The 12,542-nt window shown below is 46.0% G+C and overlaps 1 protein-coding gene across 1 annotated transcript in view; it reads right to left on the bottom strand.

Annotated features, from left to right (window-relative positions):
* The window catches only part of HS1BP3 (HCLS1 binding protein 3), a 110,657-nt gene that overhangs the window by 61,716 nt on the left and 36,399 nt on the right, over window positions 1-12,542 (bottom strand). The window lies entirely within an intron of this gene.

The raw sequence follows: 12,542 nt of genomic DNA, 5'->3' as shown, positions 1-12,542 counted from the left end.
AGTTTGCCTCCGTTCAGTCTCCATTCCGCTCTGGAGGCGGACACCAAACACTGCCTGCAGCATTTTTCTGTTCGTCTGACCAAACTGAGCCAAACGGATCCATCCTGACACACAATGTAAGTCAATGGGGATGGGTCCGTTTGTAATGGCTCAGTTTGAGGTGGATTCGTTTCAAAACATTTTGATCACTCAGCATGCTCATATCGGCTATCTTGGATTAAGTTGCCAAACAAACTGGTAAGTATAGAAAGTTCTATCTTTCTTTCTTTATCTCTTTCTATCTATCTATCAATCACTGGGGGGGGAGCAGATGGCACTTATGGAGGGCTGATGGCATGAGGGCAAATTATGGCACTGAAAGTGGGCTGATGGCACTGAAAGGGGGAATTATGGCACAGAAGGGGGCTGATGGCACTGGGGGGGAGATTATGGCATTGGGGGAGGCTGATGGCACGGGGGGGGAGGCTGATGGCACTGAGGGGGGCTGACGGCACTGGTGGAGGCCGATGGCACTGGGAGGAGATTATGGCACTGGGGGTGGCTGATGGCACTGAGGGGGGGGGCTTCAAAAACATGATCTTGTGAAGAATGTGTTTTTTAAAGCATCTTCAAAAAAAAAAAAAAATTTGAAGGATTTTCTGTGGTGGGCAAGCACAAGCTTATCTACTTGAAAGTACTTTGATAGCTGATACAGGGGATCAGCAACTTGAGCACTCAAGCTGCTGTGAAAGTAAAACTCCCATCGGTTCACAACTCTGCGTTCATTATAACGCCCTTGGGAGTTTTAGTTTCAAAACGGCACTAGTGCCAAAGATGGCTGAACCCTGAACAAGTCATGTTGCACGATCAATAATGGGCTTCTAAGAAGCTTCTTATTGATCATATTCCCTCCGATTGGCACATGAACAAGCAAATGCTTGTTCATTGGTCAATCTTGTGCCCTTTCACATGAGCCCTTGTGGGAGTCACGGTCCATGTGAATCAGCATCGTCACAAATTCATTAACTACAGAGCGCTAAATTTAACTTTCACTCTTTAGTTAATAATTTCCAGATGACACTCTCACATAACTAGCGTGATTAGCACAAGGGACACACAAGGGACATGCTGCTGTTAAAGGTGTTGTCCGGGTTCAGAGCTGAAGCCAGACCTACACAGAATTTCACCCGGGCAGCAGCTCTGATGTTAGCAACGAAGCATTTTAAGCTCCAATGCGCTCCCTTTGCCCTGCCTAGGATCGGACAGGGCAAGGGCTTACAATAACGCACTGCTAGGCGGAGAATTCCACCAAACAGTGTGTTCAGTGACGTCACCGGCTCTAACGGGCAGCGCTATAGCCGGCCCATCAGTGCTGGTGACACCATGGGGCTCACTGATGGGCGCAAGCCTCCCCTGGCAGCGCTATGGGGACCCTAGTACGTCACTGACTCTCCATAAAATGCCTCTGCCCTGCACGATTCAGCTCAGCTTAGTGGGGTAGTCTGGGTGAAAATATGGGTATATGCGGGTTCAGCTCTGAACCCGGATAACCCATTTAACAAGCATTATTTCTTGTGACAAGGCAGATTGTGTGATGTTGTCAAACAACAAAAACATGGTGCCTTGCAATATTGAGGAAGGGCCAATAGCTTAAAGGGGTTGTCTCAACAAAGACGATGGGGGCATATCGCTAGGATATGCCCCCATTGACTTATATATATATATATATATATATATATATATATGAATGAGTTTCTGTCTGTCTGTCTAGACGTTCTTTATGCGCGACCAAATGACTGAACCGATCTCCACCAAATTTGGCACACAGGTACATCAGGTGTCCGGGAAGGTTTTAGATCAGGTCTCAGCTCTCTAGGACGTACCGTTTCCAATCCTGAGATATTCCCCAAAAATAAGCCCCCCCAATACAAGCTTGCAAGTCTTTCTCTTCAAATCCCAACTGCTATAAACACAGTTTTACTCCAGGTTTCCATAACAACCCAGCCATTTTTCTTTACTGCTTAAAGTGGCGGGCACTGTGAAGGTCACTGTTATTAAAGGGGCAGGCTCTATGAAGGTCCCTGTTAAAGGGGCACTGTGAAAGTCACTGTTAAAGGGGCGGTCACTGTGAAAGTCACTGTTAAAGGGGCGGCAACTGTGAAAGTCACTGTTAAAGGGGCGGCGACTGTGAATGTCACTGATAAAGGGGCAGTCAGTGTTAAAGGGGCGGCCACTGTGAAAGTCACTGTTAAAAGGGTGGGCACGGTGAAAGTCATTGTTAAAGGGGCAGGCACTGTGAAGGTTACTGTTAAAGGGGCGGTCACTGTGAAAGTCACTGTTAAAGGTGCGGCCACTAAAAAGGTCCCTGTTAAAGGGGTGGTCAATGTTAAAGGGGCGGTCACTGTTAAAGGGGCAGGACTGTGGGGGTCTTTGTTAAAGGGGCAGGCACTGTGGGGGTCTTTGTTAAAGGGGCAGGCACTGTGGGGGTCTTTGTTAAAGGGGCGGGTACTGTAGAGGTCACTGTTATGGGGGAAACTGTCAATATCTTTTTAAGACACACGGAAACATAAAATGAAATAGATGAAATCTACCCGTGCGAAGCCGGGTCCTTCTGCTAGTAGCTTATAGTTGCGTACCAGCGCATGTACACGCACCTATATCGAGAACATGAAAGTGCTGGTGAGCACACTGCGCAGGCACATTATCTTCTGCATTGCTTTTCTATGGGTCCTCCAAAAATAGCTGAGCGCACGATAGGCTGTTTCCATCAGGCCCACAGAAGTTAATGGGAGCAGCAAACTTACCTTGTGTGGCTATGTCAACGATATAGGTGCAGGTCCCAGCATTGGGACCCGCACCTATAAGGAAGGAATATCCTAGCAATACGCACCCAATGTCTAAGAGGAGACACCCCCTTTAATAACCATATGTGTGGCTATTACCCTTCACGTTTATTTCACAAAAGCTAATGCCACCCACGAGGATCTGGAGCGTGTGCATGTTCACAAGAGTGATGCTGCAACGTGAACTATGCCATCCACAAAATTCAGACGTCATGGGTGGCATTAGCTTGTGTGAAAAAAATATATATATATATATATATATCACCAGTGTAGAAGAAGCATTCTTGAAGCTGAGTAAAAAAGAAGACACAAGGTGTATACCAAATAAACTTTTATTTAATAGAAGATCAAACAGTTTAAACAATAATTAAACAACATTATCCTGCCAACTCACTCTGCCCGCTTCAGAAACAAAATAATCAGTGAAACGGTCCCTCATTCAGGCCATGGCAAGGGTTGAACGATACCCCAGATGTTGCAGCCTGGTGAGTGTGCAATCAACCTTGCGGGTCCAGGGGCAGTGGTTCCTCTGATAAAAGATAGTTATGTAGAAGTACACAGGCTTTAACTATATCGTCTATGGTTTCAACCTTAAGATTTATGTGCTTTGGTGAGAATACGCCATTTGGCAACCAAAATGCAAAGGCGCACTCCACCAGTCGTCTAGCTCGTGTCAGTCTGTAGTTAAACACGAGCTTTGTAGTGTTCAAGTCACGGCTAGAGTACGGCTCAATGAGGTTCTCGCACATTTGGAACGCCTCGTCCACTACTACCACAAATGGCAATGGAGGTCCATCGGTACCTGGCAAAAGGTCTCGGAGGTGGCAATCCAAAGTCCTTTGAATACAGGAGGCGTCCCATTGCTGAGTTTTTGAAAGCCATCGAGTCATTTTTCCGCCCTTAAGCTCCAATGTCAACGGCGACAAACCGGTAAATCAGCATCCGCAATGGCCATCAAGATTATTGAGAAATATTTTTTGCAGTTGAAGAATTCGGAGCCACTTCCGGAAGGTGTTACAATCCGTATATATGTTTCCCATCCACGGTTCCGACACAATGGGGAATTGGCAGGTTTCCAGGAACTTGTCTGAAGCCACTGTTCTGTAGTCGGATGTGGGATGTAATCCTCGTGCAATGCCTCCCACAAGGCACGACAAGTATCGCGGACTATACCGGAGATCGTCCAAATTCCCATCCGATGCTGGTAATGCAGCGATGACAGACTTTCTCCCGTAGCAAGAAACCTGTGAAAAAAATAAAAAATATAAATAAATATAAAAAATAAATCATATATACAGCTGTACCAAAAAACCATTAAGACAATCCTTACCTTATTGTCACCATTAGCCGCTCTGCAGTAGAAATTTCCCTTCTGTAGCGGGTATCCTCTCTTTCGATACGTGTCGAAATGCGCTGCAGTAGCTGGTCAGAAGTCTCGACTGTCATGCACATATAATTGAAAGTTTTTTCGGGATGAGCACGAAGCTCCAAATACAGCACGGAAAAAACGCCTCTGGTCATCCGTTTGGAACTTATCGGGTGGACCCAATGCCGGCGTCTTCTTCTTTCCTGGGCACGTCTTTTCCAACTCGCTTTTAGGATTAGTAACCTCAATCGCAGAGGAGTGCAGCCAACATGGAGTGCAGGCAAGTAACCTCAATCGCAGATGAGTGCACGTAAGAGTGCAGGCAACAGGGTCCCAAAACACAAAGAGCCTGAATGGAGGTTTCCCTGCTTAAATACACTGTAAAAGTGGGTGGACACTCTGAGACACGCCTCCTCCTTAAAAACGGATCTGCTAAACGGAAGCCAAAAAACGGAAACAAACGTGATGAACGGATCCGCTTTACAGATGGATCCGTTTGAACGGGTTCCGTTCGCCTCCGTTTTGTCATTTGTGTGACGGATCTGTGAAACGCGAGTGTGAAAGTAGCCTTACAGTTATATACTGTACTGCAGTTATGAGCTATATGAGATATCAAATAACTTGTGCACTCAGGTGAAGAATACCTTGCAACGTCTCCTTTCCCAAAAAAAAACACTGCATCAACAAATTGTTCCAGCATTACAGTATAACCGGATGGCAATCTTCCAGCGCTGACAGCTATTCTTCTTCTGGGCACGGCTGCATTTTTCAGAGATGCTGCTGCCCCGGGCACTATGTGCGGCTACACCCAGCAGTCCCATTATCACTAAACACCCCTTTTTCTTAATGAATATGGGCGATAGGTAAAATCCACCTACCATTAAAAAAAAAGAAATAAACTAATAGTTAAAACGACACAATTCAATACTTTGCTGCCCTCTGTGTGACTATATATTCTGGACCACCATGTGCTACATTTACAGTTCTGTCTACAGCCTAGTGCAGACCACGACTGGTATTTTCTCTTTGGTAGACCTTAAATCCCTGTGTGTCATACTCTGTCCATTTAGAACCTGCATTAGCCATAACCCATTGCCTCAGTTCTACCCAGATTGCACCTTTTTACCCCTCAAAAGGGTTTCTATGGGAGTAGAGTATTGATGAACTATCCTCAGAATAAATTGATGGGGTCATACACCCAGCACCGCCACCGATCAGCTGTTTGAAGAGCACAGTGGCCTCCTCACAGCGCCGTACACTGTATAGTGGCCATGCTTGGTATTACAGCCCAGGCCTATTCACTTGAATGGGACTATAAGCTGCATGTAGGCCATGTGACTAAGAAGAGGCCGTAGTGCTTATCAGATCCTAAAGATTGGTCATCAGTATTCAACTCCCAGAAGGCCGCTTTAAGGACCCAGCAAATTTTGGCCTTTATTACCAGACCACTATATTTTAACTCCTTGCATTCTGGTGTTCTGTGATATTTCCCTAACCGTGAAATTTGCCTACCCTCGTCACTTCCTGTTGTGACGGGGCCGCACCGGACATGATGTTCCAGGCTTCGGAAGGAGGTGTGCCGCGCAGGCACATAACGACGGGGTAGGGAAATTTCACACCAGAGTTGGGTAGAAGGGGCCACCTAATGCGCTTGCGCCTTACCTCTCAGTTGGACACCGGCCGACACTGCGCATGCGCTGGGAGCCTCACCAGCGGTTAGAGGGTAGGGAAAAATTACGGGCCAGTGTGCAAGCGCAGCTAACTACTCCCACCGGGATACACCGTGCCTGCGCACCAGCGGACAGGGAGATCTCTTATACCGAACATCCATCCGATCACCGCGCTTGCGCAGTGTGGGGGTAGGGAGATCTGATGGCCATTTGTTCTGTTAAATCTCCCTACCACTCACTGCGCACACGCGCGGTGTCTGATCATCTGGAACCAGCTGAGAGGTAAGGCACAAGAGCATTAGGTGGCCCCTTCTCCCTAACTCTGGTGTGAAATTTCCCTACCCCGTCGTTGTGCGCCTGCGCGGCACGGAACACCTCTTTCCAAAGCTGGGAACGTCATGTCAGGTGCGGCTGCGTCCCAACAGGAAGTGACGAGGGTAGGGAAATTTCAAGGGTAGGGAAAATATCACGGAACACCGGCAGTCATAAAGTTTTTTATTTTTGCCTATTTTTGATTGACAGCGGTACTACATGTAGCTGCCACTGGTCGGTACATATGTATTGATGTTTTACTTCAATTTATTTTTATTTTGGCAAAAATCAGAGAAGTAATTTTGCTGCATTTTTTATTCACCTTTTTAGGGCATACACTGATCGTCATAAATGAAGCTATACCTTTCTTGGACAGGTCATTGCGGCTGTGACGATACCAAATATCTGTATGTTACTTAATATTTTGGAACATATTTAAAGGGGTTGTCCGAGTGTTTAATAGTAATCACCTGTCCTCAGGATCCATCATCAATATCAAATTGGAGGGGGGGGGGGTTAGATTCCCGGCACCCTTGTCGATCAGCTGTTGGAAGGAGTCACGGCACTCCGGTCAGGACTACTACCTCTTCCTTGGCCAGTGACGCCACGTTCATCAGCTGAAGACATCTGTGTTGGTCCCATGTTCATATGTGGCCGAATTGCTGAGAAAAATGTTTTAATATATGCAAATGAGCCTCTTGGAGCAAGGGAGGTGTTGCCGTTACACCTAGAGGCTCTGCTTTCTGCAACTGCCGCGCCCTCTGCACTGTGATTGATGTTAAGAGAAGTTAGGACCAGGTGTGATGACGTTTTCTATTGCCTGATGCTGTCAATCAAAGTGCAGAGGGTGCGGCTTTTGCAGAGAAAGCAGAGCCTCTAGGTGTAACGGCAACGCCCCCAATGCTCCTAGAGGCTCATTTGCATATATTAAAACATCATTTTTCTCAGCAATGCAGGCACATATGGACATGGAACATGCGAAGTGCACATGGAACAGGTCAGCCAGTGTCAAAACTGCTGACAGATGCCCTGTAAGGTAATGTAAGAAAATTTTGGGTCGTCCAGAGTGAGACACCAACTCTTATATGTACTGCTCTCTGGCTAATGGAGAGGGGGATTTGAATGCTGGATCTCCACCCATTAACCTTAAATTACCTGAGCGTTTGAAAATGGGTTTTTAGAAACAGATGACCCCTTTGCTTTACAGATTTCTATAAAAGCCTTGATCACGTTTATGTCCTGAGGCTATTTGTGCTGCATCCTTCCCGGGAATATTTCCCCTCCCTAATGACAGGCCCGTGTCCCGTCACACACATTTCCTCTTGTTCTCTATAGAACAGCTGAATAAATATTTGGAGGGGTCCCACCCCCCCCCCCCCCCCCCCCCCCCCCAAGGCAGCAGTTATCAAATTTACGACCACTGAAATTTCCTCGTGCTCTAAACAAAATACGTCCAAAATAGCAGCGACTTCTAATAATAATGCTGTGATGAAAGGGTTAAAACAATACATCCAGCCTGGAAGAGAGGGGGGGGGGGGGCGGAGTGCACAGCAAGGGGCTTCCCTCTGTATGATAAAAGCACCATCCCGACGCCTCCGAAAATAGCGAAATACTGATGTACGGACAGCCCGCAATCCATTGCTTTCCATCTATGGGACTCTATGATGGATGGTGCAAATGCTACGTGAAGATGGCGCACCTTGTCTACAAAGGTCCTGTATTATACCTAATGCAGGTTCTGTGGAGGCGGAGCATTCAAATCCCCCTCTCCATTAGCCAGAGAGCAGTACATATAAGAGTTGGTGTCTCACTATGGACAACCCGAAATTTTCATATATTACCTTACAGGGCATCTGTCAGCAGATCTGTACCTATGACACTGGCTGACATGTGCACTTGGCAGCTGAAGGCGTCTGTGTTGGTCCCATGCTCATATCCGTCCGCATTACTGAGAATGAGCCCCTAGGAGCAATGGGGGCGTTGCCATTACACCTAGAGACTCTGCTTTCTCTGCAAAAGCCGCGCCCTCTCTAGTTTTATTGACAGGGCCAGGAAGTGTAAACGTGATCACACCTGGTCCTAACAACTAAAATTTTATGTTGATAAGTGTAAGATAATGGACCTAGGGCATAAAAACCCAAGAGCAGAATATAAAATCAGTGATACAGTCCTAACCTCAGTATCTGAGGAAAGGGATTTAGGGGTCATTATTTCAGAAGACTTAAAGGTAGGCAGACAATGTCATAGAGCAGCAGGAAATGCAAGCAGAATGCTTGGGTGTATAGGGAGAGGCATTACCAGGGATATGATAGAAACTGCTAAATACATAAAGGAATCAACAAGGTAAAAGAGGAGAGAATATTTAAAAGAAGAAAAACTGCTACAAGAGGACATAGTTTTAAATTAGAGGGGCAAAGGTTTAAAAGTAATATCAGGAAGTATTACTTTACTGAGAGAGTAGTGGATGCATGGAATAGCCTTCCTGCAGAAGTGGTAGCTGCAAATACAGTGGAGGAGTTTAAGCATGCATGGGATAGGCATAAGGCCATCCTTCATATAAGATAGGGCCAGGGGCTATCCATAGTACTTAGTATATTGGGCAGACTACTGTAGATGGGCCAAATGGTTCTTATCGGACGCTATTCTCTCTTCCACGTCCTATATCATGTCCCGCCCCCTTAGGTCCCCTGCAGTTCATTAGTTAGGGGGCATTCACATGACCATATGTATTTGGTGGTCCACAAAACACGGATGATGTCCAAGTTGCATCCGTTTTTTTTTTGTTTTTTTTTGGCATACTCATTGACTTTAGTGCGTCCATGGTCTGCATTTACAGCCGAGTATAGGACATGTTCTAACCTTTGCGGAACGGACATACGGATGCTGAAAGCACACAGCAGAAATCTGTATGTTCGTTCTGCAAAAGATAGAACATGTCCTATACTTGGCCACAAAATGCAGTTCATAGACCCATTGAACTCAATGGGTCTGCAAAAGAAAAACGGATACAACACAGGCGTCATCAGTATTTTGCGGATCTGCGTTTTGAGGACCACAAAAAATACATAAGGTCATGTGAATGTATCACATTACCTGGAGTTTGCCGGAGTACAAGGAAACTATTACGCCGTTCATCCTGATTTGCCTGTAGAATGCGAGAACTACAGTGAAGACTGACACTGAATCTAGCAGAGCAGTAGCTGAGAAGGTGCACCACGAGGAAAGTTAAACTTTGCAGGACAGAGTTTTATATGGCAGGGAGAGGTCTTAAATCTGAAACCAAGAAGGTCTTTCATCAACTGGTGGCACTACCACTTTGCCAGAGGGGTGCATACACTGGAGATGCAGGGTGGTCACTCACTGGCAGAAGTGCCTGTTTCTAGGCAATGATCCGGGCCAATGACTCTAGTCTGTATATCCCACATGACCAGTTTTTCACTAGATTTCTTTTAGAAAATAGTAAAGGAAATCCACGGAACATATCCAGAGAGTTGACGGCAGACACCGAAGCACTGACAGGGTAATAAGGAAGGAAAGTCGTCATTAAAGGGGTTGTGCCACGAAAAATATTCTACATTTTTCAAACCATCTGAATACTTTTGTAATTGCATGTAATTAAAAATGAAGTATAGCCAGTGAGTTATTCAGAAATGTATCTGTATAGCGCCACCTGCTGTTTGTCCTTTTCTCTATTTCTTGTCCACCTCAATGAGCTGGTCGCACGTGCTCAGTTTGAACCTTCAACGGCCACCAGCCATATCTTCTGTTAGAAGTTGTGGCAGAGAGCTCGGAGCTACCAGCTTGATATAAATCCAGCAGAACAAGTGGAGATCTCTGGATCCATGTGAGGTACAGGGCTGGTTCTAGCTTTGTATAGTAAGATATGGTCATGTACTATATGTCTTAACCCCTTCACACGGTGTAAAAGCTCCCTGGGAATACAGTGATGCCGCACTGTAATCAATTATTTCAATTACAAGATTTTATGCTGCAAAGTAATGTATAATGACAAAACTCTGGTTTTCAGTAACAATTTCATGATTTATGTTAATCACTCGCGGCTGCCGTCATCCCCAGCATCGTCTGACTCTTCAGATGATAACTGAAAAACGGTGGCATGGTGAGACGTGACCCTGTGACACCCCGCTATAAGGCTGGGGCTACACGCAGGGGGGTGGGCAGGTGCCGCTGTTAAAAACAGACTAATTAGATAAAAATTGTATCACCACTGACGCGTTTTGGAATCCATTTTGTTCCTACCTAATTCAAGCAGACTTAGATTTGATAACCACACAGCATGTTCAGACGTATGCCCTGCCCCATAATATACAGGTTATGCTCCTAACTGCCCCCCATCACAGTCAGTTTTTCTTCCAGAAGTCACATAAAAAGGGATACATAAAAATAACACCGCTCTTCATGATAACGTTCTATCATGACTGTGGATCCGTGCATCATCTACGGGCAGGCACAGAATAGGATCATAATCAACCAGATGCATCAACCCTTTATATATAGGTTTTGCAAGCTAACCTCTACCAGATCATGTTTCCCTTTACTTGGGGTAATATAGAGTAACATTGCCCTCTTGTGGCGGTATTCAGTAACTGAATAGAGTAACATTGCCCTCTTGTGGCGGTATTCAGTAACTGAATAGAGTAACATCGCCCTCTTGTGGCGGTATTCAGTAACTGACTTTTCATACGAGCACTGTGAGCCACTAAAAAACAGAGTACCAAGAGGGACGATTTTTACCGTTGCATCCACTTGTCTCCGTTTTTTTTTTTTTTTACACGTGACAGATACTCTTTAAAAAGTTTCTCCTCCAAAAGAGTCAGGAACATCAGTGATAGAGAAAAAACATTAATAGCCAAGGGGTGATGCGGGCCTTTACCACCGTGCATGGTTACCCATCACTTCCGTTCCTTTTGGTAAGAGTAATGGAAAGCGTACACCACAATATCAAGTGCAAAAGCACTACAAGCAATAATAATAATAATAATAATAAAGGGCACACAAAAAGTCTGTGGTTGTATTTCTTTTGGGACTCACTACAACATGCCTAGATAAACTGAGCCCTACCCGCTGAGCCAAGCTCTGCTCCCCCCCCCGCCCCATCTGGCCGTGGCATTAGCTGTGTATCTGGCACGCTACTTGGCCTTAAAGTGCAACTTTTTCTGCATTGTTCAAGTTTCTGCACTGATTAATTTCACAACATATCTTCGTGAGGGCTCCTAATCCCTTGCTGCCCTTCACACAAGCCTTAGGGCTCATTCACGCGACCGTGGTTTGGTTCCGCATCCGAGACGCATTTTTTACGGCTCGGGTGCGGACCCATTCGCTTTAATGGGGCCGCAAAAGATGGTCCGCATCCATTGCTCCGTTACGTGGCCCCGCAAAAATGATAAGTCATGTCCTATTCTTGTCCGTTTTGCGGACAAGAATAGGCATTTCTATAAAGGGCCGGCTGTTCCGCAAATTGCGGAAGGCACATGGGCGGCATTCGTGTTTTGCAGATCCGCAATTTGCGGACCGCAAAACACACGGCACGGTCGTGTGAACAAGCCCTTAGAGGTTAATGATAAAGTAACAGCTGCCTACAGCCACCACAAGGGGGAGCTAACTAAAGACTGATTTATTATTGAATTCAATGGGAGCTGCATCAATCCTGTTGAATTGGCTCCCCCTACTGACTGCCGGAGCAAGCCAGAATCATATAGTTTAAGGGGTTGGCCACTTCATTTTAATTTTCCCACATGTGCTGGAAACAGCACATAAAAGTCACTAACGCAGAGCACGGCCCTGGGCGTGTGCTAGTTTATAATGCCATTTGCAGTGTTAGTCAATTCAAGCTATCTGCATCCTAAACCTTCCCAGTCTCCCAAGGACAAAGTAAACCATCACAAGCCCCGGTAAAGTCCTGCGCATGCACCACTGTCTGCTGCTTTTGGCACATGCACCGTGATGCAGGGTGTGCCCTGGCTTCTGCCATGTTCTTGGTCTTCAGCGTATATACACTGTGCCACTGAAGCAAGGGCAGGTACACTTTGCTTCACTGAGCATGCGCAGGAAGTAGATAATGTTCCCCATCCTCAGGGATGTCAATCAAGCCAGAAACTAGGCCTCACGGCTAGGGAAAGGGAAGAGGTCACCACTTAGGAAACCCTAAACCTAGCCCTGACTCCTATCAGTATGAATAGACCCTGAAGGTGGGAATATTCATACACCGGAAACCTAGGCCCTAGAAACCCTGTAAATCCCTAGGAGTCGTGACAGGGTCTGAGACTACTGGTTTCTTCCCAGATGAACGAACCAGCGTCTCCCTGAGGCCTAGTAAACAACGAGCAAATGGGAACAACAAAATACAAGCGA

The sequence above is a fragment of the Bufo gargarizans genome, chromosome 4, assembly GCF_014858855.1.
Source record: "Bufo gargarizans isolate SCDJY-AF-19 chromosome 4, ASM1485885v1, whole genome shotgun sequence".
Taxonomy (NCBI): Eukaryota; Metazoa; Chordata; class Amphibia; order Anura; family Bufonidae; genus Bufo; species Bufo gargarizans.
Note: the sequence above shows the minus strand (reverse complement) of the source record. Positions and strands in the feature narration are given on the sequence as shown.